This window comes from Panulirus ornatus, unplaced genomic scaffold (assembly GCF_036320965.1).
Source record: "Panulirus ornatus isolate Po-2019 unplaced genomic scaffold, ASM3632096v1 CTG_7510_pilon, whole genome shotgun sequence".
Classification (NCBI taxonomy): domain Eukaryota; kingdom Metazoa; phylum Arthropoda; class Malacostraca; order Decapoda; family Palinuridae; genus Panulirus; species Panulirus ornatus.
Window position 1 is genome coordinate 47,572 of NW_027265291.1, and position 8,614 is coordinate 56,185.

Consider the following 8,614-nt stretch of genomic DNA (forward strand, 5'->3'; position numbering starts at 1 on the left):
GGAGGCAGACTGGAGTTTTCTGCAAAAGACCTGAAGGTGCAGCAGAGGAGAACCTGGAGGTACAGCATAGGATAGCCTGGAAGTACATCAGAAGACAACCTGGAGATGCAGCAGAAGACAACCTGGAGATGCAGCAGTAGACAACCTAGAATTACAGCAGATGACAACATGGAGGTACAGCAGCAGACAACGTGTAGGTGCAGCAGAAGAAAACCTGGAGGTGCAGCTGAAAAAAACCAGAAGGTGAATCAAACAGCTTGAAGGTACAGCAGACGACAACTTGAAGGTGAATCAAACAGCGTGAAGGTACAGCAGAAGACAGCCTTGAGGTACAGTAAAAGACAGCCTGGAGGAGCAGCAGAGCACAACCTGGAGGTACAGCAGAAGATAACTGGAGGTACAGCAGAAGACAATCTGGAGGAGCATCAGAAGACAATCTGGAGGTACAAGAGAAGACAACATGGGGGAACAGCAAAGCACAACCTGGATGTACAGCAGAAGATAACCTGGAGGTACAGCAGCATACAACCTGTAAGTGCAGCAGAAGATAACCTGAGTGTGGAGCAGATGAAAACCTGGTGTTACAGCAGAAGACAACCTGGAGGTGTATAAGAAGACAATCTGGAGGTACAAGAGAAGAAAAGCTGGAGGTACAGCAGTATAAACCTGTAAGTGTAGCAGAAGACAACCTGAAGGTGGAGCAGAGGACAACCTGGAGGTACAGCAGCAGACAATCTGGAAGTACAGCAGAAGACAACCTGAAGATGGAGCACAAGACAACATGGAGGTGGAGTAGATGTCAACCTAGAGGTAGAGAAGAAGACAACCTGAAGGTACAGCAGAAGACAAGCTGGAGGTGGAGCAGACTAACTGGAAGTACAGCAGAAAACAACTTGAATGTATAGCAAAGTACAACTTGGAGGTTCAACAGAAGACAACCTGGAAGTGCAGGAGACAGACTGGAGGATAAGTTAAAGACCTGAAGGTGCAGCAGAGGACACCCTGGAAGTACAGAAGAAGACAGCCTAGAGGTGCAGCAGAAACAAACCTGGAGGTGAAGCAAACAGCTTGAAGATAGAGCACCAGACAACCCAGTGGTACAGCAGTATACAACCTGTAAGTGCAGCAGAAGATAACTTGAATGTGGAGCAGAGGATAACCTGGAGTTACAGCCGAAGACAACCTGGAGGTGCATCAGAAGACAACCTGGAGTTAAAGGAGAAGAAAACCTGGAAGTACAGCAGAAGATAATGTGAAGGTGCAGCAGAAGGCCACCTTAAGATGCACCAGAAGACAACCTGAAGGTGCAGCAGATGACAACTTGAAGGTACAACAGAAAACAATTTTAATGTACAACAAAGGACAACTTGGAGGTTCAAAAGAAGACAACCTGGAAGTGCAGGAGACAGACTGGAGTTTTCAGCAAAAGACCTGAAGGTGCAGCAGAAGAGAACCTGGAGGTACAGCAGAGGACAACTTGGAGGTACATCAGAACACAACCTGGAGATGCAGCAGAAGACAACCTAGAAGTACAGCAGATGACAACCTGGAGGTACAGCAGCAGACAACGTGTAGGTGCAGCAGAAGACAACCTGGAGGTGTAGCAGGAAAAAACCTGGAGGTGAAGCAAATAGTTTGAAGGTACAGCAGAAGACAGCCATGAGGTACAGTAAAAGACAACCTGGAGGAACAATAGAGCACAACCTGAAGGTACAGCAGAAGATAACTGGAGGTACAGCAGAAGACAACATGGAGGAACAGCAGAGCACAACCTGGATGCCCAGCTGTAGATAACTTGGAGGTACAGCAGCATACAACCTGTAGGTGGAGCAGAAGATAACCTGAGTGTGGAGCAGAGGAAAACCCGGAGTCACAGCAGTAGACAACCTGGAGGTGTATCAGAAGACAACCTGGAGGTACAGAAGAAAAGCTGAAGGTACAGCAGTATAAAAACTGTAAGTGTAGCAGACGACAACCTGAAGGTGGAGCAGAGGACAACCTGGAGGTACAGCACCAGACAATCTGGAAGTACAGCAGAAGACAACCTGAAGATGGAGCACAAGACAACCTGGAGGTGGAGTAGATGTCAACCTAGAGGTAGAGAAGTGGACAACCTGAAGGTACAGCAGAAGACAAGCTGGAGGTGGAGCAGACTAACTGGAGGTACAGTAGAAAACAACCTGAATGTATAGCAAAGTACAACTTAGAGGTTCAACAGAAGACAACCTGGAGGTACAAACTGGAGGAGCAGCAGACAAACTGCAGGTACAACAGAAAACAACTTTAATTTACAACAAAGGACAACTTGGAGGTTCAACATAAGACAACCTAGAAGTGCAGGAGACAGACTGGTGGTTCATGAAAAGACCTGAAAGTACAGCAGAAGAGAACCTGGAGGTACAGCAGAGGACAACCTGGAGGTACAGCAGAAGACATCCTGGAGGTACAGCAGAGGACAACCTGGAAGTAGAGAAGAAGTCAACCCGGTGGTACAGCAGAAGACAGCCTGGAGATGCAGGAGAAGACAACCTAGAGGTACAGCAGATGACAACCTGGAGGTATAGCAGCAGACTACCTGGAAGTACAGCAGAAGACAACCTGTAGGTGCAGAAGAAGACAACGTGGAGGTGCAGCAGAAGATAGCGTGGAGGTACAATAGAAGACAGCATGGAGGTACAGCAGAGCACAACCAGGAGGTACAGTATCACACAACCTGGAGGTACATCAGCAGACAACTTGAAGGTACAGCACTATACAACCTGTAAGTGCAGCAGAAGATAACCTGAAGGTGGAGCAGAGGACAACATGGAGTTACAGACGAAGACAACCTGGAGGTGCATCAGAGGGCAATCTAGAGGTGCAGGGGAATTAAACCTGGGAGTACAGCAGAATAAAAACCTGTGAGTGTAGCAGAAGACAACCTGAAGATGGAGCAGAAGACAACCTGTAGATGGAGCAGAAGACAACCTGAAGGTGCAGCAGAAGACAACCTGAAGGTGCAGCAGATAAACCTAGAGGTGAAGGAATGAGATTGAAGGTACAGCAGAAGACAACCTGGAGGTACAGTAGCAGACAACCTGGAGATATAGCAGAAAGTGACCTGAAGGTATAGCAGAAGACATCCTGGAGGTACAACAGAAGACAACTTGGAGGCACAGCAGAAGACAACCTGTAGGTGCAGCAGAAGACGACCGGGAGGTGAAGCAAAAAAAAAACTGAAGGTAAGGCAAACAGCTTGAAGGTACAGCAGAAGACAACCTGAAAGTGAATCAAACAGCTCGAAGGTGCAGCAGAAGACAACCTGGAGGAACAGCAGCAGACAACCTGGAAGAACAGCAGAAAACAACCAGTAGTTGTAGATGAAGACAACCAGTAGGTGTACCAGAAGACAATCTGGAGGTGCAGCAGAAAAAAACCTGGAGGTGAAGGAAATAGCTTGAAGGTACAGCGGACGACAACTTCGAGGTACAGCAGAAGACAACCTGGAGATTCACAAGAAGACAACCTGAAGATGGAGCAGAAGACAACCAGGAGATACAGCAGCAGACAAGGTGGAAGTACAGCAGAAGACAACCTGTAGGTGAAGCAGTTGACAACCTGGAGGTACAGCAGCAGACAACGTGTAGGTGCAGCAGAAAACAACCTGGAGGTGCAGCAGGAAAAAAACTGGATATGAAGCAAATAATTTGAAGGTACAGCAGAAGATAACCTAGAGGTACAGCAGAAGACAATCTGGAGGTACAGCAGAAGACATCCATGAGGTACAGTAAAAGACAACCTGGAGGAACAGCAGAGCACAACCTGGAGGTACAGCATAAGATAACCCCGAGGTACAGCGGAAGACAACATGGAGTTACAGCAGAGCACAACCTGGATGCCCAGCTGAAGATAACCTGGAGGTACAGCAGCATACAACCTGTAAGTGGAGCAAATGATAATCTGAGTGTGGAGCAGAAGAAAACCTGGAATTACTCCAGAAGACAGCCTGGAGCTGTATCAGAAGACAACCTGGAGGTACAGGAGAAGAAAGCTGGAGGTACAGCAGTATAAAACCTGTAAGTGTAGCAGAAGACAACCTGAAGGTGGAGCAGAGGACAACCTGGAGGTACAGCAGCAGACAATCTGGAATACAGCAGAAGACAACCTGAAGGTGTAGGAGAAGACAACCTGGAGGTGCAGCAGACAAACTGCAGGTACAACAGAAAACAACTTTAATGTACAACAAAGGACAACTTGGAGGTTCAACATAAGACAACCTGGAAGTGCAGGAGACAGACTGGAGGTTCAGGAAATGACCTGAGAGTGCAGGAGAAGAGAACCTGGAGGTACAGCAGAGGACAACCTGGAAGTACAGAAGAAGTTAACCCGGTGGTACAGCAGAAGACAGCCTGGAGATGCAGGAGAAGACAACCTAGAGGTACAGCAGATGACAACCTGGAGGTACAGCAGAGGACAAGTTGGAGGTACAGCAGAAGACAACCTGGAGGTACAGCAGAAGACAACCTGGAGGTACAGCAGAAGACAACCTGGAGGTACAGCAGAAGGCAACCTGGAAATGCAGCAGAAAAAAAAACTTGGATGTGAAGTAAACAGCTTGAAGGTACCGCAGAAGATAACCTGGAGGTACAGCAGAAGACAACCTAGAGGTACACCAGAAGACAACCAGAAGGTGAATCAAACAGCTTGAAGGTACAGCAGAAGATAACCTTGAGGTAGAGTAAAAGACAACCTGGAGGAACAGCAGAGCACAACCAAAAATATAGCAGAAAACAACATGGAAGTACAGTAGCAGACAACATGGAAGTACAGGAGAAGAAATCCTGTAGATGCAGCAGAAAACAACCTGGAGATACAGCAGCAGACAACATGGAAGTACAGGAGAAGAAATCCTGTAGATGCAGCAGAAAACAACCTGGAGGTACAGTAGAAGACAACCTGGAGGAACAGCAGGGCACAACATGGTGGTACAGCAAAGTATAACCTGGAGGTACAGAAGTATACAACCTGTAAGTGCAGCAGAAGATAACCTGAATGTGAAGCAGAGGATAACCTGGAGTTACAGCAGAAGAAAACCTGGAGGTGCATCAGAAGACAACCTGGAGGTACAGGAGAAGAAAACCTGGAGGTACAGAAGAAAACCTGGTGGTACAGCAGAAGACAACCTAAAGATGGAGCACAAGACAACCTGGAGGTATAGGAAAAAATAGCCTGTAGGTACAGCTGAAAATAACATGAATGTACAGCAGAGGACAACTTGGAGGTTCAAAAGAAGACAACCTGGAAGTGCAGGAGGCAGACTGGAGTTTTCTGCAAAAGACCTGAAGGTGCAGCAGAGGAGAACCTGGAGGTACAGCATAGGATAGCCAGGAAGTACATCAGAAGACAACCTGGAGATGCAGCAGAAGACAACCTGGAGATGCAGCAGTAGACAACCTAGAAGTACAGCAGATGACAACATGGAGGTACAGCAGCAGACAACGTGTAGGTGCAGCAGAAGAAAACCTGGAGGTGCAGCTGAAAAAAACCAGAAGGTGAATCAAACAGCTTGAAGGTACAGCAGACGACAACTTGAAGGTGAATCAAACAGCGTGAAGGTACAGCAGAAGACAGCCTTGAGGTACAGTAAAAGACAACCTGGAGGAGCAGCAGAGCACAACCTGGAGGTACAGCAGAAGATAACTGGAGGTACAGCAGAAGACAATCTGGAGGAGCATCAGAAGACAATCTGGAGGTACAGGAGAAGACAACATGGGGGAACAGCAAAGCACAACCTGGATGTACAGCAGAAGATAACCTGGGGGTACAGCAGCATACAACCTGTAAGTGCAGCAGAAGATAACCTGAGTGTGGAGCAGATGAAAACCTGGTGTTACAGCAGAAGACAACCTGGAGGTGTATCAGAAGACTATCTGGAGGTACAAGAGAAGAAAAGCTGGAGGTACAGCAGTATAAACCTGTAAGTGTAGCAGAAGACAACCTGAAGGTGGAGCAGAGGACAACCTGGAGGTACAGCAGCAGACAATCTGGAAGTACAGCAGAAGACAACCTGAAGATGGAGCACAAGACAACATGGAGGTGGAGTAGATGTCAACCTAGAGGTAGAGAAGAAGACAACCTGAAGGTACAGCAGAAGACAAGCTGGAGGTGGAGCAGACTAACTGGAAGTACAGCAGAAAACAACTTGAATGTATAGCAAAGTACAACTTGGAGGTTCAACAGAAGACAACCTGGAAGTGCAGGAGACAGACTGGAGGATAAGTTAAAGACCTGAAGGTGCAGCAGAGGACACCCTGGGAGTACAGAAGAAGACAGCCTAGAGGTGCAGCAGAAACAAACCTGGAGGTGAAGCAAACAGCTTGAAGATAGAGCACCAGACAACCCAGTGGCACAGCAGTATACAACCTGTAAGTGCAGCAGAAGATAACTTGAATGTGGAGCAGAGGATAACCTGGAGTTACAGCCGAAGACAACCTGGAGGTGCATCAGAAGACAACCTGGAGGTAAAGGAGAAGAAAACCTGGAAGTACAGCAGAAGACAATGTGAAGGTGCAGCAGAAGGCAACCTGAAGATGCACCAGAAGACAACCTGAAGGTGCAGCAGATGACAACTTGAAGGTACAGCAGAAGACAACCTTGAGGTGCAGCAGAAAACAACTTTAATGTACAACAAAGGACAACTTGGAGGTTCAAAAGAAGACAACCTGGAAGTGCAGGAGACAGACTGGAGTTTTCAGCAAAAGACCTGAAGGTGCAGCAGAAGAGAACCTGGAGGTACAGCAGAGGACAACTTGGAGGTACATCAGAACACAACCTGGAGATGCAGCAGAAGACAACCTAGAAGTACAGCAGATGACAACCTGGAGGTACAGCAGCAGACAACGTGTAGGTGCAGCAGAAGACAACCTGGAGGTGTAGCAGGAAAAAACCTGGAGGTGAAGCAAATAGTTTGAAGGTACAGCAGAAGACAGCCATGAGGTACAGTAAAAGACAACCTGGAGGAACAGTAGAGCACAACCTGAAGGTACAACAGAAGATAACTGGAGGTACAGCAGACGACAACATGGAGGAACAGCAGAGCACAACCTGGATGCCCAGCTGTAGATAACCTGGAGGTACAGCAGCATACAACCTGTAGGTGGAGCAGAAGATAACCTGAGTGTGGAGCAGAGGAAAACCTGGAGTTACAGCAGTAGACAACCTGGAGGTGTATCAGACGACAACCTGGAGGTACAGAAGAAAAGCTGAAGGTACAGCAGTATAAAAACTAAGTGTAGCAGACGACAACCTGAAGGTGGAGCAGAGGACAACCTGGAGGTACAGCACCAGACAATCTGGAAGTACAGCAGAAGACAACCTGAAGATGGAGCACAAGACAACCTGGAGGTGGTGTAGATGTCAACCTAGAGGTAGAGAAGTGGACAACCTGAAGGTACAGCAGAAGACAAGCTGGAGGTGGAGCAGACTAACTGGAGGTACAGTAGAAAACAACCTGAATGTATAGCAAAGTACAACTTAGAGGTTCAACAGAAGACAACCTGGAGGTACAAACTGGAGGAGCAGCAGACAAACTGCAGGTACAACAGAAAACAACTTTAATTTACAACAAAGGACAACTTGGAGGTTCAACATAAGACAACCTAGAAGTGCAGGAGACAGACTGGAGGTTCATGAAAAGACCTGAAAGTACAGCAGAAGAGAACCTGGAGGTACAGCAGAGGACAACCTGGAGGTACAGCAGAAGACAACCTGGAGGTACAGCAGAGGACAACCTGGAAGTAGAGAAGAAGTCAACCCGGTGGTACAGCAGAAGACAGCCTGGAGATGCAGGAGAAGACAACCTAGAGGTACAGCAGATGACAACCTGGAGGTATAGCAGCAGACTACCTGGAAGTACAGCAGAAGACAACCTGTAGGTGCAGAAGAAGACAACGTGGAGGTGCAGCAGAAGATAGCGTGGAGTTACAATAGAAGACAGCATGGAGGTACAGCAGAGCACAACCAGGAGGTACAGTATCAGACAACCTGGAGGTACATCAGCAGACAACTTGAAGGTACAGCACTATACAACCTGTAAGTGCAGCAGAAGATAACCTGAAGGTGGAGCAGAGGACAACATGGAGTTACAGACGAAGACAACCTGGAGGTGCATCAGAAGGCAATCTGGAGGTGCAGGGGAATTAAACCTGGGAGTACAGCAGAATAAAAACCTGTGAGTGTAGCAGAAGACAACCTGAAGATGGAGCAGAAGACAACCTGTAGATGGAGCAGAAGACAACCTGAAGGTGCAGCAGAAGACAACCTGAAGGTGCAGCAGATAAACCTAGAGGTGAAGGAATGAGATTGAAGGTACAGCAGAAGACAACCTGGAGGTACAGTAGCAGACAACCTGGAGATATAGCAGAAAGTGACCTGAAGGTATAGCAGAAGACATCCTGGAGGTACAACAGAAGACAACTTGGAGGCACAGCAGAAGACAACCTGTAGGTGCAGCAGAAGACGACCGGGAGGTGAAGCAAAAAAAAAACTGAAGGTAAGGCAAACAGCTTGAAGGTACAGCAGAAGACAACCTGAAAGTGAATCAAACAGCTCGAAGGTGCAGCAGAAGACAACCTGG